Source organism: Pleurodeles waltl, chromosome 1_1 (genome assembly GCF_031143425.1).
Source record: "Pleurodeles waltl isolate 20211129_DDA chromosome 1_1, aPleWal1.hap1.20221129, whole genome shotgun sequence".
NCBI lineage: Eukaryota > Metazoa > Chordata > Amphibia > Caudata > Salamandridae > Pleurodeles > Pleurodeles waltl.
The window spans coordinates 872913788-872941611 of NC_090436.1; positions in this window are offsets into that span (position 1 = coordinate 872913788).

Sequence of the window (27824 nt, forward strand, 5' to 3'; positions counted from 1 at the left end):
GGCTTGGGGTAGAGGTGTTAATGAGTGCCTTGAAACTAAAGTGAAGTTAGGGTTGGTGGGTCAGGTCAATTTCTGCTGATGCGGCATCAACAGCAGTAAATCATGGATCATGACTATCTGAAAATCTGAGGCCCTCATGTGCACAAACAGAAAGATTAAGGTGTTCACAGATGGGCCAGTGAGAAAAGAAGGCAAGGTGTGTTTAGTTCCTCGGACCCCAGCAGCAAACTGGTGCTATACAGTCTACGTGGGGCCAAGAGGACTGGTGCTGGCCCTTACAGTATTCTTTTGCTAGTGGTATGTGGCTAGTAGGTGGATAATGAATGTGTGAAAATCTAAGCACCTCATGGTCAAATGCACCAAAGGAAAAGTTAATGGGCTGTGTTGTCAAATGGTAGAGTGGGAAAAGGTGTGCTAAGTGTCATCAAGCCCCAGGTGGTGACGTCAAATAAAAAGCTGATGTTTTTGATGTTGTTCACTCTTACTATGAAGAACAGGATGAGGGCTGATTTTTGCACTTCTGTTTTCTGTGTGCACACATAATACATTTTAGGAAGTAGTGACATGGAATGGCACAAACAGATTGGGTTGCCACTGGGCAGAGTAAGGAAAAGATGTACGATGACAGTTTAGACAACAAAGTGGTGTCTAAGGCACGTCTGGGGCATGAGGCAGTTTCTTACCAATAAAAATTGGATAGTATTATAAACCACGTGGTTGGTAATGTAAATAGGACTACTTAGGCAGTGAAAGAGATTGTATGGAATGAGAAATTACTAATATGGATGGATAAATACAAGAAAATGGTGAATAGTGAATGATTTTAAGTTGAGTTGTTGTTGAGCAAATACAATTTGGAATGAGGACAGGAATGTTAGATCAGGAGGGTTGCTGTTGAAGTGCGATCAGTGACGCAAGGAACAGCTAAGTCATAGATTGTGGAAGTCTGGAGGTCTGCGCTCCTCAGGGGCACAGACACTGATGGAAAAGGCAAGAGGCTCAGAAATGTGAAGTGGGAAAAGACAGGAATGTGTGTCTTTTGCCTTGAGTTGTCAGGCAACAGAATGAGATAGACGAGGACCGGTACTGGTGGTACACAGTCTCTATGGGGCTAGAAGTCCTGCAGCTGATTATTGCAGGATACTTTTGGTAGTGGTGTACGACTAGTACAGGAATATGACATTTCTATTGCCCAACACCCAGGACACATTGGCCCTCATTACAACCCTGGCGGTCAGTGGAGAAATGGTGGTAATACCGCCAACAGGCAGGAGGAAAAAAAATGGCATTACAAGCATGGAGGTGACCGCCATGCTAAACCATCACTTCTCCACTCCGACCACCAGGGTGGTAACGACCGCTGGGCTGGAGACTTCTGTCGCCAGACCAGTGGCTGTCACTACACAGCTGATGGTATCACGACCCCGCATACCACCATGGATTTCGTGGGGTTCTGTACTGCCACGAAATCCATGGTGGTAGGCACTGGCACTGAAAGGGGTCTCCCCCACCCCCCCCACCCGAGTCCTCCCCCCACACCCCCAACCTCCCTACCACCCCCCAAAGGGGGCAGGACCCCCCTCCCCACCCCACAACATTGACACCCCGCTACACGCACACATACACTACAACTACACATACCCGCACACATACAAACAGACATAGACAAAGACATACACGCACACATACTCACAGACATACATGCACACATACACACAGACATACAAACAGACAGACACGCACACATTTTCCAAACGCATAACACACACACTGCATGCATACACGCACTCACACACACCCTCTACACACTCACACGCACACCCCCATGCACGCACACAACACAGAACACACCCCCACCCTCCTCCCCTAACGGACGATCACCATACCTGGTCCGGTGATCCTCCAGGAGGGAACGGGATCCATGGGGGCTGCTCTGCCACCAGCTCCCCATCACCAGAACACCGCCACACCAAATCATGGAACGTGATTCGTGAGCGGTGTTCTGATGATGTGGAGGTGGAGCAGCCTCCACTTCCCCGCCAACCGCCAGTATGGCTGCTGGTGGCTCTCCATCTGAAAATGGGCGGAGGGCTGCCAGCAGTCATAATACACTGTGCGGAAAACCGCCTGCACTGGCGGTCTTCCGCATGGCGGTACCTCAGCAGTCTTGCGAAAAGACCGCCGAGGTTAAAATGAGGGCCATTGTTTGGAGTCAAAGGCAATATAATTTCATGTTTTCGTTGATAAAGAGATGTTATTGTTTTTTAGCAATAAAAGTACATAGAAAGCATAATACCATGCAGTAGAAATTAAATAAAATTAAAGGCTCCTCGTCCCTATCCCTTCTCCCCGACCTGCCCCCTTCACAGTTCAGTTTCCATTAGAAGACACACTAGCCACACTTAAATACAACCCATAATACTCCTACCACTTACCTCAAATTTTTTAAAATTTCTTAGGACATCATAGGGCTATGCAGGTTGGTTCATCTTACTTAGCACACCAATCCACACAAGCGCACCATTGTTTTATTTTCAGATGGTCAGGTTGTTTCCAAGACTGCACTTTGTCTCTCTTGGTCACCAGAATCGCCAATCCCACCAGAGCTCTATCTCCCTAAGAGCCTCTAAGATCATCCATTATATCCAGCAGTGCCACCTTCAGAGTTATTTGGAGAGGAGTGTCTAGGATGGTGAAGATGGTGTCATTAATCCAGGACCAATATTGAGTTCCTCAGGCACTGCCACACCATATGAAACAAATCAGCTGTCAGAGAGTGACAACAAACACAACTAGGATCTGAAAGGATACTTGCAGAACTCAGATGCTGAGGGGGTCATGTAAGTCTGGTGTAAGTAGTGTTATTGGATCAGATGTAGGCAGACCAAGATTGTGAGCGTTCAAGGACCCATGCACCTTTTCCACTACTCAGCCTCTTCCATCTCCCCAATCCATCCCTCCCATTTCTGAAGCTGCTCTAGTGATCCAGGGTGTTATTCACAGGGGGGAGTATAGCTGGGAAATACCCGGAGGCCCCAATCTCCACATCAGTAGATTAGCCTTGAGGGGGATGAATTACGTGAGGATCTGAAGGTGTTCAACATAGCAGTCAAGCGTGTGACAATATGTGTGAAATTGGGTGGGAGAGAGTGATAACTGGACCTGATGGTCGGTATAGGAGTACATGGTAGGCCCTTGCCACACATCAGCGATTGTGGTAATCCCTATTAAGTCCCATTTGTGAAAACCCTCCAGATGTGACAGGTGTTCCAGCCAGTGACCCCTCCAAATGGGGGTCTGTCTGGCCAGGCGTCTGCCCCAGCATGTGAAGTGAAGGGTTAAATCAAGAATATCACCCTGATGACTTCCGGGATATTGAGAGGAAGTGGTTGACCATATAATAATGCATCACTCCATTGAGACCCAGGCCATTGAGCTCCAGTCAGTTTGCTGAGTCGTCCCAGCCTCCCATCTGCCAATCATTTATAATCAGCAGGTAGGATGCCCAATAGGAGAGGCGAAAGTCAACTGTGGCAATTCCTCGATCATAAACTGAGTGGCATCATTTATTATGCATTTTACGGGACAGACGGACACACCAAAGAAAGGATCATAACAGTGCTGTCACCTGACAAATCCAGGTGTTGGGGATATGAAGTTGGAGATTTCAGAGGGTGAATAGGTACCGAGGCAATATCATCAGTTTTATTAGGGTGATATATCATCAGTTTTATTAGGGTGACCGTACCCAAGAGATTGAGTGAGATTTTGCCATGCAGCTATCCTGGTTTTGGTTCTTTTCAAGAGGGGCACAAGATTAAGAGCATGGGTGAGTTCAGGTAGAGTAACGATATGTATCCCTAGGTATTTGAAAGAGAGGTGACGGACGGTGATGCCCTCCTACCAGGCACTTAACGCACCATCCCCCGCAGCAGAATGAATAAGGATTTCTCCATATTTAAGTGAAGACCGGAGCCCTCCTCATAAAGACGGAGAAACTTGAGGGCGGGTGGGCCAGTGGCCTCTGGGTTTGCAAGGTACAAGAGGACAATGTCTGCTTATAATACAATTCTGTCCTTGGCATCCCACTGACTGCCCCTTTTTTGCATCTGATCAATCATGCCAATGGCTCAATGGCTAGAATGAAAAGGAGTCGGAGAGAGGGTGACCTTGAGGGGTGCTGCGCCCAGTCGAAAACACGTTGCATAGTACCTATTTGATCATGACTTGGGCTGTTGGTTGGGAGTAAAGAAGAGATATTATTGCCCAGACGTAGGCTCCAAATACCATTCTGCTTAGTACTGCTCCCAGGTAGTCCCAATTGACTGTGATGAATGCTTTTTCAAAATCAACTAATAGTAGGTTCACATCCTTGTGAAGTTCATCCATGCAAGTGAAGGCGACATGCAGACGCCTTATGCAGTACTAATGCTACGTCCTATCATGAAGCCACATTGATCTGGGTGCACCAGAGAACTGATGGTTGTCTGATGTTTGGTTTCCAGGATTTTGGTGTAAATTTTAATATCAGTGTTGATCAGAGAAATAGGACAGTAAGATCCACGTCAATCGAGGGTTGGTCATTTTTAGGGATGGTGACAATAAACGCCAGATCAAGCGCTCGTGGCAAGGACCCTCTTTGTACTGCTTCTGATCAGAGCCAGAGCAAGACGGGGCTACAATGCCACAGAAGTTGGGATAATACTCAAAAGGGAAACCGTCTGGGTCTGGAGGCTTCCTGGGTTTCAAGTAACATATAGCCGATTGGATTTCATCCACAGTGAGTGGTTCATCTAGGGCCTTTTGCTGGACTCATGTTAGGGAAGGGAGGGGTATGTTGGTATGTCTGCCAGCAATGGCTAAGCACATTCCACAGAACGACATAGCTGGTGAGCATATACCTCGGAGGAGCACAGATGCTCCCACCATGGAAGAAAGGTGAACAACTGGGAAGAAGATATAGTCTATGTGGAACATAGAGCGATTAGACACCTAAGTCTGGGTACAAGCTGTATCCCTTGGGTTCCAGACTCTCCAGGCATCACAGAAACTAAGGGAAGACAATCAGAGGCCAGGGGAGTAAGAGTGGGCGCAACAGTCCCTTAAGAAAGGGCCAGATATATCAAGGGCTGGGACAGCTACTGCGGTAAAGCCTCCCCCCAATAGTAATGCACCATGTGGCAGTACAGCAATCAGCTGAGTTAAATATTGAAAGGTTTGTTTATATAGTTGCACAGGGATTGTAGACACTAACAAAGGTATAGGGCTTCCCCTCCAGCATACCACACAAATACCATGTATGCACCCAGCGGGTCATGCAGCACTTTGGTGACCAGTAGGGAAAGGTATTGTGAAGAAGGATTGCTGTGCAGATGGAACCTCTCGCGAAACCGGAGTCGAAAACACAGTGGTAGCCAAATATGGAGAGGAAGGGTCAGGAAGTGCCCAGGAGTTGAGTCTCCTGCAGTAAAGCTACAGTGGTGGTGGTGTTGAAGGAATTTAAGGGCAGTGGTGCATTTAATGTGGTCCAACAGACCATTCACATTCCAGGAGATGAGATAAAACTTCATAATGGAATTGGCTAGGGGCGAATGAAAGCATGCAGTGGGAGTAGCACAGGCAGTGTCTCAGAGAGGATAGGACAACTAAAGGAGTGTATACCCTTAGTAACATATGACAGAAACAAATAAAAAACAAACACCTCCCCTCACCACACTTCCATCCTGGAAGGATCTTAAGATCCAAAACACCCGTCACCAACAACAGAAAACATCACTAGGGCATTTGAAGAGAACCTCCTCTTTTTCAGGAATCAGATTGAGAGGATATATAGATTGTTAGGCACCTTGGGTCAAGGGTGAGTTCTTGGTGGTATGTTGAAAAATTCAAGGTTTTGATGACCCCCTCAGTGAGTCCATGTCATCAGCAGTAGCACCTCCCCCAGCCTTCGGTGACGTATGGGGTGGCTGGGGCCCAACACCATCATCATACTCCAGCTGGGATCCACACCGGTCAGACACAAGGGCTGCCAGGTGAACGCCCCGGAGGATCAGGGGTCAGCTGTAAACCACCACTCAGGGGTTTGCATTTACAAAGGGATCCCTGTGCATTCCAGGATGACCTCCTGAGTGTTGAAAATCTGGGAACATGAGTTAAGAGCTACACGCAGCCTCTCAGGGAAAAAGCAACACATAAGGGATAGCCATTGCTCTGGGATTCTGTTTGACTGCGTCAAAGGATTTCTGTTGTGTTTGCATTGCTTTTGTATAGTGCAGTAAAATCATAATGTAGGATGATTGATAGAGGAGTTTACCAGAAGTGTGGGCCTCACAGAGATTTGCATCCAAGTTCTTAAAGTTAAGGATTTTAATAATCTGTGGCTGAGGAGAGGCTTGGGGGGGGCTGCTGCGCCAATGAGAGGTGCACCCGGTCAAGCACACAACATGGTGATAAGGATCCTTCTTGCATCCAGGAATGAAACCAAGGGCCTGATGTAGCAAAGTTTTTGCAAGTCGCAAACAGTGAAATTTCGCGGTTTGCGTTGTGCAAAAACCACATTGCGATGCCCAATCTCCGCTTTGCGAGTCGGTAACCTGGTTACCGACTCGCAAAACGGGACTGCGAGTCGCAATTAGGAAGGGTGTTCCCCTTCCTAATTGCAAGTCGCAGCCCGATGCTGCATTGCTTTGTGACCACGAACGCGGTCACAAAGCAATCACAGTTACCACCAGTGTCACACTGGTGGTAACCCATTCGCAAAAGGGAAGGAGTCCCCATGGGACCCCTTCCCCTTTGTGAATGGCATGGAAAACATTTTTTCAGATGTTCTGAAAAAATGAAACTAAAACGTTTAATTTTTTTCATTTTGTAATGCATCTCGTTTTTCTTTAAGGAAAACGGTCTGCATTACAAAAAAAAAACTGCTTTATTTAAAAGTAGTCACATACATGGTGGTCTGCTGTCTCCAGCAGGCAACCATCCTTGTTAGTGCTGCGAGCCGCAAGGGGGTCACAAATTGTGACCCACCTCATTAATATTAATGAGGTGGGCCTTTGTGACTCACAATTTGCAAGTCGCAATTCAAGAATTTCATAAATCTGGCCCCAAGTCTCTACAAAGGTTGTTGGATGGAGTAATTCAACCCCTTCTGGGGAGCCCACCATACGGAGATTGCTCCCCCGGGAGTGATTTCCTGTATCTTCTACCCTGACCTCTAGAGTCTGAACAGTCACAAGCAGTGAATTCACTTTGTATTTGAGATCAGAGGAGTCATCCTCTAGTGTAGAAACATGGCTCTTCACCTCCATCACCCACCCAGCCACACTACAGAGGTCCTGCTGTAGTAGGGCCACCTCAACACCAACCTTCTTAGTCTTGGACTCTAGGGCCTCCCAGGATGCTTGAAAAGCTTGAAGGACATGGCGCCCATCTGAATGCATTGGGGTGTCAGATGGGGGTTCCTGTCCACAACCCATTTGTAGACCTCCGGAGCACTTGTGCTACATTTTTAAATTTTGGACTGAAAATCAGTTAGTAGGGGTTTGTCCTTCCTCATATTCACAGTACAAGGACCACGCAAAGCAAGGTCCCAAGAGGCTTCACTACCGCAGCCATCTGGGCCCCCGAAAGACAAAGAGGGGAGGAAAAGAGATGGAGTGAGTAGGAGGGGACTCCACTGTGGTCCAAGGCTGTCCAGGTACCAAGCTGTGACTAGAAATGATTGCCTCACCCTCGACCTAGGTGCCCTGGTCAGGGGCAGCAGAAGCAGTTGGGGCAAAACATAATGAGCAGCAACTGAGAGCAGATGACTCAGGGCTCCAATCTTAAGACCCACAACCTCCTGGCCATCTATGCCAAGCAGTGATTGGCACCCCCACAGCCTCTGGGAGAACCCAAGCAAGCTAAAGGTGCAATAGAACATCACCAACCAACGCACCTAACTGACATAGCCCCACCTCCATCCTCCAGGGCTGTCATTGACCAGTTCATTATGTAAGGGTAGAGATGCCGCTGCAAGTCAGGAGCAGAGAGAGAGGTCAGGGCAGAGCGACACCTACGGAGGGGCCCAACACACAGTTTCAATATCTGTAAATAACCAGGTGTGCCAGTGTCCTGTGAACCACCAGGCAGTACTGTGGCCCAAGTCCCCTAAGCACCTGTCCCAACTATTACAAAAGTGCTGTAGCTTTTGGCCATGTCAATAGACACCCAGCTCCTCAGGGCAGCAGTCCTCACCTCATCTAAGTTCCCAGACCACAGCAGGGTCATCCCCATGCATAGGCATGCAAAGTGCAACAGGGCGGATGAGAGATGACAGATCATGGGCAAGCAGAACGCCCCAGCACTTCTCCCAGACTGCCTTTAACTTCAGCGCAGACCTGCCCCATGGGTGCCCCCAGTGGCATAGTCCATGGGTCGGCAATGTGCCAGGCCACAGGAGACAGACAGCCCCAACCAAGATAGTGCACCCCATGGCCAATCCCAAGACGCCAGACAGCCACAAGCTTCAGCAGCCAGTGAAGGGCTGCCCGGTGCCCAGAGAATGCAGAGGAAGGCAGGCAGCCTAGAATCGCCAATTCCTATAAAGATGATGAATGGGCCAGGGCCAACACAGCATTCCGGTCAGCAGCACTCCTTCAATCCGCAACACAAGCACTACCAACAACAGGAGTTGGTAGGTGGTCATTTAATTTAGGCCTATGCAATGTGGTGCAATCTCCGAGTCCGTGTACCTGCTCCAAGGCCTTCAGGATATTTATTCATAAAGCCCTCACCGCCAGTGGTGACTGGATGATCAATCTTAGCAATCCTCAGCTTACGAGGGGACCCAGGGTGCTGGATTTAGCAGGATTGGCAAGTAGGTCTCCAGAGCGGTATTAGGTTGTGCCCTCCATCTTTGCTGTGACGGTCAGGCCCCAAAAACAATTCATGTTTAGTTTTTCCACCAAAGTAGGCCCAATTCTCTAAACCAAAGACCACGTGGCTGCCCGTTTCCAGAACCACAGTATGGAAATGTGTAAGAGAATAGTTTTTTTCTAAGGCAAGATTTGTATCTATCGGTTGCAAATCTGTAACTCTTTAACTTCACTTTGCCAACGGCTTGGACTTGAGGCAGTGTAGTTCCAATATGGGCTTTAGTGCTCCTCGATTGGACCCGTCTCTACCTTTTGAGATTCAGTAATGAACTAGGACTGTGACATTCGCAATAAAAATTAAAGACAAGTTAAAGTTTTAAGGATTTACATAGAAAATGATCAGGCGAAATACGTGCAATACCATTGGTCAGGATAGCAACACGAATACAGATCAGAAGTACAAAAAACTCATTAAAGGTGAGTAGTACATTTAGCTAAGATTTACTTTCTAAGAATTGGAAATGAGGGTTCCATTGATGTGGAAAATGCAGGTCTTTTTATAGAGCTCTAGGCTAAGTATTTCACATTACTATATGAATACATAATTCACAAGAATATGCACCAGTTCCTCCATTAATGGCAGAGGTTCCAGTACAAAAATAAGTATACATGTTTGCAAAATGTAACAAGTTGAGGCTACATATGATTCTCCCTGATTACATGCAAATAAATGCAGCTGTCTGAAAGCAAGATTGATAATAACTGGTTAACATGAAATATGAAAAATGCAAATTAAATTCCAGCCCTATAAATATCTCTTTCTACCCACTTCCAGTGTCTGCATTTAGGATTACGGAAAGGCAGCCAAATCAAGAAATTGCTAGAATCCAAACCCTAATATAATATAAACCTTCACAAAATCAGAGAGTTTGTATAATAAGAACACTGGCATAATTTATCACCTCACTTAAAGACACCAAAAGGCACAAGTCTTTTTTTATAGGACATGCAGATTTCTGAAGCTTCTCGTCTGTTGGACAAGTAGATAGATTGTATAATTTCACACCACTGAAGTAGGGAAATGCTGAATCTGAGTAACTCATGGCCAGTGGCAATGCAGGAAGGGTTAAGAAGTAGTCAATTAGGGGAGAGGGGGGTTAAGAGACAGTGAGTTTGGTATCTCCAGACCCTAGGTTTACAATTCAAACAGAAAATACATATTTTTGATCTTGCTCCATCTCAAAATGGACGGGCTGATTCTTGCACTTCCTTTTTTGTGAGTGGTATCTGGACAACTATATTGTATCCTTTGTTTTCCTAGGAGAGATGTAACACGATTTTCTGACTTTGATCTCTCCTCATTGCTGGCTATTATGCTGACATTCTGCTACATAGAAAACCTCTTGGAACACGGTCATTCCCACTCGCATGCTTCCATAGCTCTGGCTGGATCTATGATTTGCTCTCATTGGGCTCTATCTATGTTGTATTTGTTCCACTCGTCTCCTTGATGAATATGGTTGCCAACTTGCAGTGGCAACTCTCCTGCTCCTATCCTCTCTGGTGAGAGCTCAAAGAATCAGGGTCTGTGGCCTAGTTATAAGTAGTTTTGCAATAGAGACTGAACCCATTTTATGCTGGACCCGGGAGAAGCCTTGTGCCTGGTGAACATGAGAAAGGCAGCATCAGCACAGCTTGTACCTCTGACCATGGAAGATGAGACAAGGTACTGAGCTGCCCAAATGCCACTTTTGTGCCACATTCCCCAGTGCTGGAAATGGCCCTCTCTGCAGGGTCACACCCAAACCTTTTGCCTTTACCCTCCATTTTTATGTTCAAATTAATTTTTGTTGGCATTAGAACTCTGTGCACTTTACCACTGCTAACCAGTGCGTAGGTGCTTGTGCCCTCTACCTAACACTTGGTTTGATTGGCATTTACGTGATTGGCATATTTAATTTACTTGTATGTGCCATATAGAATGGTATACCAAATAGCCAGTGCCTGTAAATTACATGCTGTAAGTGGGCCTGCAGCAGTTATTGGCCCACCCACTTAAGCAGCCCTGCAAAACATGTCTCAGGCCTACCAATGGAGCCTGAATGCAGTGTCACACTGCAATGCCAACTTGGTTGTTAAAACCCCTTACCAAGCCTTAAACTCCCCATTTACTACATATAGATTGCCCTAGGTTAGGCCCTAGGTAGCCCACAGGGTAAGGTGCTGTATGAATCAAGGTTTGGACATACTTTAAGTTTTACATGCACGGTAGTGAAAAACTTCAAAATACATTTTTCACTAATGTGAAGCCTACCCCTCCCATATGATAACATTGTGGAATACTTATTACATGTAGTAAGCTGTAATTCCTAAATGAGAGGAGGTGTACATGTCATTTTTTATGTCAATGGATTTTATCAGCCCTCTTTAATGGTAAAGTCAGACTTATCATTACAATTTTGAAAATGCCACTTTCCTTAGTTCTTTGTGCCGGCAGCCTGTCTTACGTCACATGACTGGGTGTAACTGACAATTCTTTGTAAATTCCCCCCAGACAGTCACACAATAGTGGGATTAGCAGGGCCTGAATGGGCCAATACCTAGCTTAATGGGGGGCGGAGCTGAGCACAGTCCCACTTGCACCTGAATAGACTATGGCCTCCATTATGACCCTGGTGGTCACCAGACCGCGAGGGTCACGGTTGTGGCCATACCGCCACTGAAGTGGCAGTCCGACTGTGACATTGTGGCTGTGGCAGAGCCCCACCAGAAGACAGCCTGGTGGTCTCGGCGGTTGTAATCCTCCAGGTCAGAGCTGCTTGAAGCACTTTCATGCAGATTACGGGTCCCCATTCCGCCAGCCTTTGCATAGCGGTAGCCCCGCCATGCAAAGTTTGGCATAAAGGGGGTGCCAGGGGCCCCATGGGGCCTCTGCACTGCCCAGCCACTTGTGCTTTACCCACCTCACTGCCACATCAGAGCCGGCTCCATAAGGAGCCAGCATCAATCTTAAGGCCCTGTTCACTGAGGCGGGCAGAAACCGGCCCTGCGGTGAACTCTTCATAGGGCAGACGGTGTTCAGGCTGCACAGGCGGCCAGATGGAGGAAAGAGTTTGGCGGGTGGCCTCCACCACCTGCCAAACTCGTAATGAGTCTCTTTTTCTTGTCTCCTTACAAAAGGCTTAACAACCATGTATTGTCAGTGCAGCCATCTTGGAGATAGGGCAGGGGAGGTAGGAAACTCCCAGAACTACAAATAACCTTTCCAGAAACATCTCCCACCTTCTTGAAGTAGGGTACCAGGATGTAAACATAGGGCTCTCAGGCGGCAGAGCTCTCAGAGGACTACCTGCTGCTGTGATCTGCTGTGCAGTCTACCAGACTGCTGCTGTATCTGGAAGGACTGCTTTGCTTCCTGGAGACTGCCCAGAACTCTCAGAGTCCAGCCCTGCTGTTGAACCCTCCATCTACAACTGCCCCCAGGCCTACCAGAAGTGACTCTAAGGGCTAGTTTGCTGGCCTTCTGTTCGGAACTACAGGGAAAAAGCAGGCTTCTCCCATCTTGAACCCGCACCTGGACCTAGCCTGAGTGAGTTCAGAACTCCCAAGTGGTTGCCATACACTTTTTATCCCTTGGTCGTGGTGCTAAATGTGACCAGATGTCTGTGCTGGCAATTTGATCTTTTAGGCGCTATTTCAAACATTAAACTTTAAAAATTCATACCTCCGGTTCTACTGATTGGATTTTGCTGTTTTGGTGAAAAATTATTAATCAAAATGTATTCTACATTTCTAAACTAGTTTGGAATTTGTCTTGTCTTATGTTTTTACTGGATTGCTGTTTGTGTGCTGCATACATACTTTACACATTGCCTCTTAGTTAAGCCTGGCCGCTTTTTGTGCCACCCTACCAAGGGTTAAGCACAGGTTAATTTAGTGACTTCTTGATGTTTACCTTGCAAGGGACTGTGGCTGTTGCTTGGCCAGTCAACCAACAACCCAATTGCACACACCTACCCTTCTCTAAATGACAACAGCTGCTCAAGACATAATACAGATCAGTGGTAGGACTTCAGTAATGTGTGGATTGGGGCTCCAAGATTGTATGGCAATTCTCTATATCGTAAACTGTGTGCTGCACTCTAATTGCTCATAGTTCTGTTAGTGATGACTATTTTCCCTCCCAGGGCTTGGTTTGGTGCTCTGTTCTGAATGCCTGTGATTGCCCATGTGGTCCTGAGAATTGTTTGGCTTTTCAATTTTTCAATTCTGTGTTCTATAATTGATAGTATTTACAAGTTACCACAAGAGGAATTGGGAGTTCTCTGTCTATCCTCAGTAGAATCACCTACCTACAGGAATTACTGAATGATAATATTTATTGAGTGCTACCACTTTGGTCAGCAAAACAGGATAAATTTAGTTAGTGCCTCATGAACCTAATCTGAACTAATAAGAAAAATACTTCCTGGAATCGTTTCTCTGGAGGTTTTTATACAGAAGTCCTGAGATAACAGACATGACTACTAGGTAACTGCACTCTGGCAAGCTATTATTTAAGGACCCCCAAAACAATCAAAAGTTAAAGCATTGAAAAGAAACGGCCACATGTTAACCTTACATAAGGTCTTACACTTATTGCAATATTTTTTTACCCAATGGTGAACCACACGAGGAGGAATTAGATCATGACATTTTACCCCTTCCCTCACCAAGAACAATTCACTGCAGGTATTAGGGTAAAGAGACAAATGTTATAGGAGAAGTCCTGCAGGAGGGAGGGTGCATTAATTGCTCTACTGGATTAAATGAACCAGCTCAACTTTAAACAAGGGGGTTTCACACTAACGGAGTTTACACTTCTGGATATACCCATGGATCGTGTACTTTCTGTTCAGCTACTTACTATGATACACAAAGGAACTATCAGTTTATTTGATTGTACATCAAGCAGTAAATTGGAACTTCCTCATGATCTTTCAATTACTCTAGGTTTGCCACTGGAAAGCTCTTGTAATTTGACTAGACATTTATCAAAAGCCCTCCAGGTATTACAAAGAATCCCATATTCAATATGTGCTAGAAATATCTTCTCACAGCTCTGACTATATTAAAGAAAACGTATCTGTGATTTTAAATTGTTTATTAAATGGTTTCAAAATTAACTACAGTCTGGATGTACCTCACACATATAAGAAGCAAGTTGGGATAGGTACATCATGGAAGGTGCTCCTTCAAATATTGATGCTTCAGGTCCCAGAGAAAACATATGTTTTCAAAGTGTAGCATCTTAAGTAAGCATAAGATTTGAACTAGGGTTGAATACTCTCAATAATTCTTTTGTCATTCAACAAACGAGCCATGAAATAACACTGAGTGCCCTGTAAGGCACAGGGCCCTATTTTAGAAATCATCAGGGGTTCAACTTAAACCCTTTAGCCTCTGTATTCAACTTATTAGGAATATGCTATCAGCAGTCAGTAGCCATGCTTGGCTTCAACCTTATACCGCAAGATGCATTTAGTACATCAGATGTATGATATAATCCAGGTAGATTGGGGATGTGATTATGATTGCAAATGTAGCCTCAAAATGGACATTCAAAACTTATGCCCTCAATTTGTATACCTTGACCTATGAGGGATTTTGTTTGGTTGAACATTTGGTTAAAGAAGCACTTATTATTGCAGTATACACAGGTCTGGTAGGAATGATGGTGACAGTAATGCAGCAGAAAAGGACCCATCCATGGAAGAAGTGAGAGAGGAGTTCACTACTTGGTCCTGGTTAGCGGGATCACAATGCAAAGGTGTTGCTTCATTGCACGTATATTTTTTTTAACCAAAAAAGGAATATTTCTCTTCTGGAACACATTATGGGGGTGATCCTAACTTCGGCGGGCGGCGGAGGCCGCCCGCCAAAGTTCCCCCACCAAAATACCGCTCCGCGGTCAAAAGACCGCTGAGGGTATTTTGGGATTTGCCCTGGGCTGGCGGGCGGCCGCCAAAAGGCCACCCGCCAGCCCAGGGCAAATCAACCTTCCCACGAGGACGCCGGCTCAGAATTGAGCCGGTGTAGTGGGAAGGTGCGACGGGTGCAGTGGCACCCGTCGCGTATTTCAGTGTCTGCATAGCAGACACTGAAATACTTTGTGGGGCCCTCTTACGGGGGCCCCTGCAGTGCCCATGCCATGGGCATGGGCACTGCAGGGGCCCCCAGGTGCCCCGCGGCACCCCCTACCGCCATCCTGTTCCTGGCGGGAGACCCGCCAGGAACAGGATTGCGGTAGGGAGTGTCAGAATCCCCATGGCGGCGGAGCACGCTCCGCCGCCATGGAGGATTCTGCAGGGCAGCGGGAAACCGTCGGGAGACCGCCGGTTTCCCGCATCTGACCGCGGCCGAACCGCCGCGGTCAGAATGCCCTGCTGGGCACCGCCGGTCTGTCGGCGGTGCTCCCGCCGATTCTGGCCCCGGCGGTCTCTGACCGCCAGGGTCAGAATGACCCCCTATGACTCTTGTTAGACTCATGAATATTTTCTCTTTTAGAGTGCTAATATTGGATTAATCGATGTCAGTGCACAGAGCCATACATTTATATACATAAACAAACTTGTGAACTCTCTGTCAACCTTGGCACACAGGCACGTGATCAAGCAGACTCTTAGTCCTGAGCCTGAAATAATAACTGACAAGTCACAGGTGACGTAACCAGCAGGCAAATGCACAAACAGGAAAACCTAGATCAGATTCCACAGCAACAATAGAATGGTCCCTGGAGATGGCCAGAGGAATGCGTGCATTCCCAAACCACCATCAAGTTAGATTTGCATGTAGTTAGGAACACAGCCAATCAGAACACAGCACACACAGCACATGCATTGACCATGTGCCCCTCAGGCCGGACATCTGGACACTTACTCAGCGGCATACATTGTGTCCATGCCAGGTTGAGGCCTACCTGCATTTACAATCTGAAGCTACATTTATGGCTCCATGACAGCTGTTTGCACTTTACCAAGAAAGAAATGTTTTTATCATTTTATTGTACTCAGAGAAATTTATAAAAACCTGCTTCAATCCAATGTGCACTGAGAGACAGTCCTCAGACCCGGTTCTGTAACTCCTCTACTGACTGTGTTATTTAATGATGCCTCTTATTTTTGTATGTAAATTTTCATTTGAGCAACAAGAGCTTTAAGGTGGGAATTCTATATCTCCAAGAGACCTAAGCCACTGAAGATCTCCATTCACAGAACTATTACATGATCAGTTGCCCCTTTAGATACTCAAGCAAAGATCACATGAGTGTTGGTACTGCTCTCTTACTCTCTGTGAATTATTTATGGTCTCAAAAAGTCTTTACCCATTCTGTCAATGCAGCTCAAGAGTAAGGCTTGAAGGTTTGTGTCCTAAACAGGAGTGTCTATTTGAATGATAGGCACAGGTGAGGAAAAATGGTTGAAGAAGTTTTGATTATGACTAAGGTATGCAAGGTTCAAAAGAGGTGGTTTGTGACAGTTCAGACAGGAAGTGGTGTCTTGGGTTGTGTCATGGGTGCGGGGGGGACAGTTCCTTAATCAGTAAAGACTGAAAAGAGGTGCGCAGCAGGTAGGTAGTAGTATAGTTGGGTCCACACAGGTAGTAACAGAGGTGGTGCAGGGTAAAATGTGACTAATATGGGTTCCATTTGAGGTATTGTGTCAGGTGAGTAGTAGCTGAAGTGGGATCAGTAGTGTGACGGGCAATTAAATCATGGATTGTAGATGTGTGGCAGTCTAAGAACCTTAAGGGCAAGGGGACGGGCACTGAAGGAAGGGGTACAGTGTTTGCAAATAGGGCACAGTGAGAAAAAGTAAATGTGTGGCTGCTGTTTGTAGGACCCAGGCAATGAACTGAAGTAGAAGAGTACTGCTACTCATGCCTACACAGCTTGTTCACTTTTGCTAGTGGTGTATGGCAAGTAAGGTATTCATGAATTTATGAAAATCTGAGCAGCTTATCCCAAAAGGCACTAACAAAAGGGTTAAGTGGCTGACAAGGGGTCAACAAATTGAGGACTGGGAGAAGGAAGCAACATGTCTGGTATTTGTAGTCATCAGGTGGTTTAGTCAAATAGGAAAATAGCTGCACAATGTCAATAGGGCTGGCAGGGCTGACGCTGATTTTTACTCTTAACTTTTGTAGTTTCTACCATTTTAGTTGTCTGTTCTCTACCTATACTATGGGGAAAATTCACAAAGGTAAATCTTTATGTGTAGATTTACTAAACGTGAACTTACTCCTTCACTTTTCAGTAACTTTACTACTTTTGACTACTCACCATCTGCCAGTGTAAAGTTAATCAAAAGTGTATACTTAGATGTCCCCAGTTTCTGAAATATGGGGTGAAGTCAGTAAAAATGTCAAATGCAACTGTAAAATTACTACAAGTAGTGACTTTATTTAATGTGACTCACAATTCTCGAATTTCTCCACAAATTGAGCAGAGATTTCCCTGCAGTATTAAGATTACATTATTTGTTATAAGGCAATAAAATATCTTTAAAGAAAATAATAATTCTAATTTAATTACAGATGCTTTCTTTTAAATTAAAAACAATTTGCTTATATTTATAAATAATTTAATTGACTTTAGCAATGGTTCCTTTGGTGGTTTATTTTAATCCTTGGGAGCATTAGGACAGCTCTGCACCAGTCTTCGTGTGCTTAGGATGTCCCCAGACAGTCCTTGGACACTAGGCAGTAAACCCTCTGATGCAAGCAGCAGAGGTATTTCTTTTTGTATTTTTATTTTTTATTTTAAGCCTCTGGAGCTGGGGAAGAACTTCCCCTGCATTCGGGGCTACCTTTTTGTTTCTCTTAAATGATGATCGGTGTGCATGGCTCGTCAGCGTCATTATACAGAAAGTGAAAGTGAAATGAGCTGATAGGCTTGTTTAATTTTCACTGCATTGGTGCTCAGGGACACATCTGAGTCCCCTGAGCACTGATTCAGACGGGGGAGGTGTCACTGGAAAGGGAAGAATATCCAGTTTCCAGTGGTACCGTTCCCCAGTGGGTCCCTGCTTGGGAACAGCCGCAGGAGGGCAACCGCCAAGCAGGGATCCACCAATCAGACCTCAGGGACTATTTGGTGAGGGTGGTTGCAGCCCCCTTGCAATGGTCTAATGCTCTCCCTTTCCCAGGTCCAAAGTCTTGCTACCTCCATACTTCCCCTGGGGGGCAGAAAGCCCACTAAAACCCAGGGATAATATTTTTAGCTGAATGGGTGGGTGCAGCCCTCCAAGTCATTGGGCCTGGCCCTTACCCACCAAAATGACCCCAGCAATCTTTCTGCCTCTGTTGGGGACAGATAGGAGCCATTTTCCTCCAAACTGCCCCCAACGGGATGCAAATAGCCCACTAGACCACTAGGGATTATATTTGGAAGGGTGAGCGGCCCCCTTCCAACCCTGGCCAGATTGGGGGCTCTTACCTCCAATCTGTCCCCCCCCGGGGGAGTAAAAGCACTTTAGACACCATGGATTGTTTTTAGTGCAAAGTAGGTGGGGGCGGCCCTCCCAGACATAAGGCCTAGCCCCGCCCACCTGTGCAAACCCCAGAAGTCTTCCTGCCTCCCCACTGGAGCAGATAGGAGGTGTTTTTCTCAAATCTGGCCCCAGAAGGGGACAGAAAGCCCACTAGACCACCAGGGATTATATTTGGAGGCGGCGTGGCGCCACTGGCAATGGGCTAGTGCTTCTACTCCTTGGGCCCAAAGGTCCTTCTGCCCCCCCAGGGGCCGATTGAAGGTTCTTACCTCCAATCTGCCCGGGGGGGCAGAAATCTCAATGAAGTTTTTTAATGCAAAATGGGTGAGGAGGCCAACCCAGCAATCAGGCCTAGCCCCCACCTACCCATACCACCGCCATAATTCTTTCTGCCCCCTGTCAGGGGCCTAGAGGAGGCATTTTCCTCCAATCTGCCGTTCGCGTGGTGCAGATAGCCCACTAAATCACCACGGATCAGATTTGGAGGGGGAGCGGACCCTTTTTAATTGGCTAATGCTACCCCCGGGCACAAATCAAAACAGGGTCAATGAGAGTAGCTCCACAAGACTCCCTTGACCTTGGTTTGATGCTTGCGTGTTGCATGCACTAGGCCCAGCCACACAAGTCAGGTAGCATTTTTATCCGGACAAGTGAGAGAACACAGAGTGATAGGAATGTTGTCGATTCCTGCTGATTCATGAGGTTTACGTCACAGAATGCAAGGAAAATATACCATTTTCAGCAAAGTTTGAGATTAGCAGGGCATTGTGGGTAAGAAAACTTTGCGAGTTCCCCACAAGGCATACCACCCTGGACTCCCCTGGGTGTCTAGTTTTTAAAAATGGACAGGGTTGCCAGGTTTTCCTAGGACCCGGCTGAGTTGTTCTCAGACTTCACTCTGGCCCCTCTAAGATATCCTACATGAAGCAGCATACCTAATGCTTACTGAATTCAGAGAGGTTGAGAATTTGAAATAGAGGCAGTCACATAGCGACCAGGTGCAAAGGAGCTCTGCTCCACAAACTCAGTGCCTGATTCACAAAGGTTAACCTACACTTTTGTGTACGTTTACTATTTGTTTGGGGAGGAGAAGTCCACACAGAAAAAGACTGGACAAACTGTCTTTTACGTAAGAAGCTCAGGAAAAAATACAAATGCACTTCCTCATAAAGGTCCACCATCACCGTTATGTCCTTCCGTGCCCACTTCCTACCGATTCCATCAGGAAATATGGATGGAAAAGCTGGAGAGCTCCACAGTGGTGTATAACCATTGAATCTAGTAATATTAATTGTCCTTTCAATCCTTCACCATATCCTGTACACTCTTACAGTCTTGAATTTAGTCTTCCTATGATAACTAGGTTTGGGAATCTTCAAGAAACAGCTCCTGGTGTCTGTCCCTAACATTAACTCATAAATTGTGGGAGTTTCAGCAATGTTTAATTCATCTGTACTACCAGTAAAAAGATTACCCATATATGAAGCATGCATGACCAGTAATAGAATGTGAAGTTGGACATTCCCCATACCCCTCAATCTTTGGGGAGGACCATAAACTTTGTCACCCTTCTGGGCCTTTTAAATTCCCACAGAAAGCTAAAACATACACTTTTGAGTTTGGGCAGCCAGAGCCTATTAATCTCCAATGGAACAGCCCTAAGCAGATATAGCACCTTTGGTAATATTGACATCTTTAAAACATTACACCTCCCTACCAAAGAATGGTGCAGATGGTTGATACTTGTAAGTTCCTGTGTAATGTTACTTGATGCTAGATTTGTTCTGCCTAAGTGGTCCTCCCCCCTATAAATCTAATGCCACGGTACACCGCCTCTCCCACCACCCCCTAATCCAGAAATCCCATTCCTTTAGAACAAACCATTTTTGTCTTCTCCTCATTAAGCTTGTATCCAGAAAACATCCCATAGTGCTTAGCAGCCTTTCCTATCTCCATGAGGCCAGTTAAAGCGATCCACTCTAACTACCGCTATATCATCTGCAAATGTAATTTCTTTATATTCTACCTATTTTACTAATACAGGCCTTATCAGTGCCCTCTAACAATGTTATAAAAGGGTCGATGTAAAGTGCAAACAATACGGGTAAGTAGGGACACCCCTGCCTAGTACCCCTAGTAATCACTATACGATCAGATTCTGCTCCCATTATCCTCAATCCTGCGATAGGAGCTTGATACAGTATGCTGACTGATTTAATGAATCCTGGACAAAACCCTTTCCTTGCTAGGACCACCCATAGAAAGACCACCAAAACTTTGTGGCTTCTGCAATACTAAACAAGGGAATTACCCTCCTAACATGATTCACCATGCTACGCCCAGGGATAGAGCCATGTTCTCTTGGAGACACCAAGGTGAAGATAACTCTACCTAATCTACTCGACAACACTTTTGTGTAGATTTTAGTATCAGCATTTCTTAAGGAAATAGGCCTGTAGGACACAGGGGTAAGAGGAGACCTGCCTTTTTTTCTTAAATATAACAGTATAAGTTGTTTTCCATGAGGGAGGGATCACCCCTAAAGTAGGTCTTTAGAAAGTATTCTGTAAAATACTTTTAAGAACTCCAAGGGGAGACTGTCTGGTCCTGTAACTTTACCTGTGGCCATTGAATTGATTGCCTCCAATATTTCTTCAGAAGAAATCAGTAGTTCCAATTCTGCACAATCCCCTCCACTCAGCTTGTCTTTAAATTAATCTGGGGCACCCAATATTGCCTCATATCTGTTCACAGGAAAATTAGTATCCTCAGTATACAGATTCTCATAATAATCTCCAAAGATCCAAATGATATCTCTCTTGTGAACAATTTTACATCCCTGGGGGTCAACAATAGACTCTATATCTCTTTGTGTGTGCTCTTATCGAATGCTTAGCACCAGCATTCGACCAGTGCTCTCTCCATTTTCATAACATTGTAATCTGTGGTTATGAAATTTCAGAGCAACATCTTTGCTAAAATATTGAGTTATCGTACCCTTCATAACAGTATTTTTCTGACTGATCTCTGAGCCGTCAGGTTTTGCAATAATAATTAGCTTGATCTGGCAGGTCTCCAATAAAGAAAGCTCTTATAAAGTGCCTGGATATCAGCCCACATCTGTTTTTTAGACAAACTAAAGGTTGGAGTTTCAACCCTGATTCCAGCTTTTAGCGCATCCCAAAAAATATTATCAGATACAGTGCCCTTGTTGAAAACAAGAAATTTGTTATTCCACTGGCGCATATGATCTGTATACGTTTTATGCAACAGGAGCTACTTATCAAACAACCACTCCCACACGATAGCTACAAAACTAATGGGTTATGGTCTGATAATACTGTAGGGTACCTTTCAATTGTTACTTCACGGATAAAAGGAGTAGACACAATGAGATAATCTAATGGAACCAATTTATTATGTGGATGAGAGAAAAACGTATATCCTGGATCTGGTGCCTTTAACCAATCCCATATATCAATAAGCCCATGATCTTTTACCAGCCAACAGAGTGCCCTGCATACTAGTGGTTTCCTGCCAGAGTGAGTTTCAGAGTAGGGCAGAATCCTATTAATATCTAAATGGATATTAAAATGTCCACATCGAATTATAGTGGTAGGCCAAGAGGAGAGCTCATCTTCAAATAATCAAAAACTGCATCGCTGTCTAGATTTGATTCATAAGGTGAACCACATGACATTCAGTAACATCTCATCTGCCCAGTTTATCAGCTCTATATCGTGTCTCCGATCACTTAACTTTATTATTCAGGACTGGAAGCCCCCCAAAGGCTGTGCAATGATGGATTCAGCCAAGAAGAGATAGCCCAATATTTACAAAATATCTCTTCTTATCTCATGGGATATGCATCTCTTGCACACACACGCCAGGTCTCATTACACTCACACCAAGTGCCACCCTGTTTCTCTTGCCTCCATCATTGAAACAGCAGATATTAGTCAAACAAATACACAATCTCTGTTTGATCATTCTCCAAATGATTTAGGTTTGCCAGAGAAGAACCACCCACTGCCACCCAAGTAACATACTACCCATTCACTCTTGCAATATAAAATGTGCACAGTGAATAACCTGAAAACATACTCTGGAAAAAGTATCCCCCCACCAGCTAGTGAAGGCAATTGGACCATCCAGGTCTTTATATGGTGATGTACCCTCCTCTAGACCTACCCCTCAAAAGACAAAAAAGAAAGAAAGGCCTCCAAACTAAGCTTAACCCTCATGCCAACTTTTCCCCAATGATAAATCATCTATAAGCCGTGCTCTCTTAAAAGGGAGCCATGAACAGCATCAGAAAATAATCATGATATCCCTTTATATACTATATAGACCAACCAAGACCAACATAGCTTGACCCATGATCCAACCTTTCCAGCATTTCTTTTGCTTTAATTTCAGAAGTGAAGAAGTAAGGCCTATCACTTATAACCACTTTTAATTTAGCTGGGTTCACCAAACACTCCTGGACCCCTTTGTTCTGCAACAGTTGCATTGGCTGTCTCAAACCCCACTGCCGTTCCACAGTGGCATGACACAAATCAGGCCGAACAAAGAATGAGGAGCCTTCAACCATCCGATGCTTGTCTGAGTGGGTGCATTCAAAAACTGCCTGTCTAAGCAGAATGTTCCCAAAAAAGACCAAGGGTGTCCTCGGTTTTTTGACCCTCGGCTCATGAGCCTGACAAAGATTCTGTCTAAATAGGAACATAGAGGCCTGTTGAATCTCAATATCCCAATTCCAGTTAGGCTGGTCAGGGGAAGCCACTTAAAAAAAGCTCCACAATGTATTTTGTAGTGTCCATTCCTTCTAGGCCTTCTGCTACACCCAGCACCCTGAGATTTTTAGGTCGGGGTTTATTTTCATGCTCTCCTGGCTTCCAATGGGTATTAGTCACATGAGTTCTGTTCTCCACTTTAGTCATCCTTTCCCAGACATCAGTCCATGTTTTGGTCAGTTTATGAATTGCCCCCTGTAATTTTCTACTGAAAGACTGGGCTCTGTGAATGTGAGCCTGGGTCTTATTGCAATGTGCAATGATACTTTGATATAGTACTTCCAGGGTGGCAGTATCAGGATGGCTCAGACCATCTTCTTTGCTACCGGCTACATTTCCACGAGCAGAGGCGAGGCTGTACAGTTCTACTTCAGGTATTTCCCTGAACTAGTAACTCCATTAGTCGATTGCTGTGACTTCTTCTTAACCGTCAAACAAAGATCATTTAACGCCTCATCATACGACATGGCAGCACTTGTCTCGGCTGCACTACTTTGGACGTTAGCAATGCTAACTTGCAAAATTCTTCTATGAGGTCCCTTGATCCCTCCCCCAGATCTTTCTCTTCCTCTTTGGATAACTCCAACTGATCAGACATAGGGAAGAAGTGCTCCACTGCCTCAGGTTCTGCTAGAGCTTTGGTTCTCCTTCTTATGTTAAGGGGATATAGGTTTTCCCCAGAAACAGACACTGACACACAATCACAGGAGTTCTCCCCCCCACTGCCTCGTCCAGCCTTCTTCTCGCCCCTTCTGCCACCACCGCCTCCTCCATTGTTATTGCCACCCCAGAACTAAGTTACTTGGCCCCATCAGGACGTAAACCAATACCTTGTCAAACCGGCCCAGATTTGTCAGATAAAGATAATCCGTTGGGCCATGCATCCGATTTGCCTGCATAATGAGCAAGTTTCACATTGTCTTTCAAGCCAGAACTCATGGTTATGTTGGTGATCTCTCTCGCGTCTACACCAGAGCTGGCCTCATGTAAAGAGGATCCTGCGGGTGTGGGATGGGAATGCTGCATTGACCGATTACCCCCAGGTGCACCAGTGTCAGTGTTACAGGCTGCCTGCTCTTGAGCAGGTTTTTTTAAAAAAAAGCTCAACATCGATACTGCAGGGCCCGCTGCTGCTACTGTACCTACTCCCGCACCACCAGTATCCGAGCTGAGCTCCTCCACGTCTCTCTTCCTGCTGCTTCTACGGCTTCCCTGCTGTACCACCAGCAGGAGGTTTTGGAGCCATCGGGCCATAGCGAGGGGCCGGCTTTCCTCACACTTCTGCAAACCTGTTGTTCTGAACACTCTGAGAATGGCCCACAGCACCAGCACCTTGGAAACCCAGCTACTACCACCAGAATTACCCGAGCCACAGTGGTGCCAAGCCACAGACGGTCCTCTGAATCGAGCTGTATCCACATCTGCATTCATGACAGGCAATGGGGAAGATCAACTGCCAGGTAAGAATCCGAGTCAGAGAGGAGGAGGGTCCATTCCATTGTGCTACTCAGCCACCATCTTGCCCACAGTCTTCCTAATGGTTTCTAAGGATAACACATACATATTTCCTGGGCCCAGTGCATAATGCTTATGACATGACACTTTCAAACTACATGAACAACAGGGCCAGCTATGATGGGTATATATCTAGGGAGAGTTAATTCTTACTCACCCTAAAATCTCATCAGCAAGTATTACACTGGCACTATTTATCATCACATGGTGAAAATCCTGGGTAAAGGGTGACATTATTACTCTTGCAGAGGTATTTGTTGTGGCAGTCATGAGAGAAAGGATGCCAAGTTTCATTTTCTATAACTGTGTTGCATATGCACAGAGCAAGAGCCTTCATGATGCTCCAGCAGGCATTTGTAACCCCAAAACAATGCCTCCTAGCTAACGGCATCCCATTTTTTAAGACAACATTTTGGAATCACCCCAGCAAAATGTGATTTCAACAATGTTTTATAAATCTAAAGGCTCTACCAACTTCTCAGAAATTATCCACAGTCTTCCTACAGAACATGACACATATTCATGGCAATTCATTGGTAGTGACTACCAATAGAGGTTTACAGTTTATTTCCCATTTCTGAAGAGCCTTGTGCAATCTGATGAACATCTACACCCACATCCTCTCTATGTACCATCTTTAAACAGATAAGCAGATGGAGACAACCCATCAAAAGGTTGACAATATTTACAATGTCACTTATAATAGGATTCTGTGTTTGGGCCTCTTGATTGTGGTTAGCGGAATTGGTGTAAAATGACATGGATCACACTTCAGCAGTGTTTTACTGAATCTTCTGCCATCAAAGGTAGCACTCATGAATGACTGGATGTAATGTGATATGCCCTCTAAAGGTACAAGAGTTATGGTACTCAAATATAATTGTCAGATTGTTGTCTGACATAAATATTGTGTCTTAATATAACACCATTGGAGTGAATAATTGAAAATTAATACTCAGTGGGATAGTATTTTCAAAAGGCTATCTAGAGCACAATATTAATGTCAGACAGTATCTCATTAGATGGTATTATGATTGACTATTGGCAGCTGCTGTGCAAAAATACCAGGAGCAGCTTTGTGGTATTACCAAACTGCCCGGATAATCTGGCAAAAGCTAAAGCCAAGTACAGGGTGTTCACAGATTCTGATTGTAGGTTGATTTTAGTGGCATCCAAGATATGAGGTGTGGATCTCTTTCAGGCATTTGTGTATCAAGCAGTGAACCAAATTCCAAGCCTGTTATGTTGAACCTTTCCTTGTCAAAAAGATAATTAATCCTGTAGCAGTGGAAATGTTCTTGATTAGCACTATGATTAATACAACCTGTCTTTTATGTATCACCATTAAAACCCAATAGTTGAAGGCACATGTATATTTCCTAAACATCTGCCATTGTTAGGAGATGGCCTTCCCGAGGTATTAGCACTTCTGGATTCCAAGTATGTTAAAGAAAGGGTAGAATACCTCATAGATTGAAAAGAATACGGACATGAGAATAGGACTTGGGAACCTGTGAGTGAGGTACAATCTACAAGTCTGGTCAGGCAGTTTCACCATTGATATCTTACAAAACTAGAACTGGTGGACCTCAGGTGTGGCCCAGTCTGAAAACCACTGCCAGTCTAGAACTTTTTGCTTGTCTGAGAGATTTCCTCTGGCTCATGCTCTTTGGTGAAGCTCCAGCGGTTGGGTGTGGCTAGGTATAAAAGCCAGTCATGGACTAGCCCACTCTGCTTGCCTTTAAGACTTCAGAATAGAAGACAGCACTGTCTCTTCAGACTCCAACTCTTCAGAGTCTACATGAGCTAATGCCAGCACGTCAGCCTTATTCTAGCAGAACTTCATTGTTTCTCCACTGTCAACGCACCAGGGTTCATCTGCTCCAAACTTCCAGTGCCAACAAGTACTTCACAGTTCTTTCTTCAGTACCTATGGTAGAGCAAGATACAAGAAGATTATTTAGCCAGTTAAGGACTCACTTCAGGTGTTCTACAGACATTTTATAGTTTCTCTCGTGAAGACGGTTTGAGACTAATGCACCAATTTCAGATCTTTACCTAGTTTTACAATGCTACCAACCTTGCCTTGTAGTGTACCATTTAAAACTCACCTGATTTAATACAGATTGTCAGTTGTCTAGGCAATATTGACACTTCTTTTAATTCTTAGTATTTTTTTACTTTCGCCCTGATCGTGATTATTTGAGATTACATCACAATGAAAGCTGTGGGTTTTCACCAAGTCGCACTTCAAAACTACAGCTCTCTCAGTTGCCTGGTGGCATATTGAAGAAAAGCAAAGGGAATTTGCCTCAACAGATGGGTTAATCTTGTGGGAATCATGTTCACAACAGAATAGAATATCCATAGGCAGCTAGGAATTTATACCATGCTTGACTTCATCAGCAGGAAGGTCAATTGTGTAAATGTAGACTGATCCATATTAAATTAATTAATGCTTTATTTCCTTACCCACCGTAGTGATCTTACACCTAGTACATCACATCCACCACAAAGGATGTGAAAAGAGAGTGGACTCATACCAGCAGAAGAGATGTAGATTGTGGAGCAAGTAGCAAAAGAGGCATGCTCTCTCTTTTCCACCTTCACAAGTGTTGCTCGCTCTGTGAAATTTTGTGGTGGTAATTACAAGTGTGTGAAAAAGTGTGGGGTCCACATCACTCATGCAAGTCCAGTGTTGGCACCATATAGGTTTGTTCATGTCGCCCATGCCAAGTATTCCCTTCCTCAACTGCCCCCATCAGCCACCTCACAAATTCTCATTTACATTCATCTCTTGTAGCATAAGCAGTAGTAGAATCAGGGCTCACAAGTGAAACCCCATACACTTAAACTATATCTGATCTTGCTAGGGGGGTTGTCTTACCAGAGCTTCTGAGCACAAAATGACAAATCAATCAGTAGCATCACATATGTGATATGCACTATTGTCTGCATGCCCCAAGTCACTAAAAAATCAAACCTTTATTATACTAACATTTATAGTCCTGAAATACTTAATTTAGAGGGGCATTTTAATCATGGTAACACATCAAAAGAAAGACTCAAACATGCCAGTAATTCTGAGCAAAGCAATACAATCTGCACAAGTTGCTGTGTTTTCAATC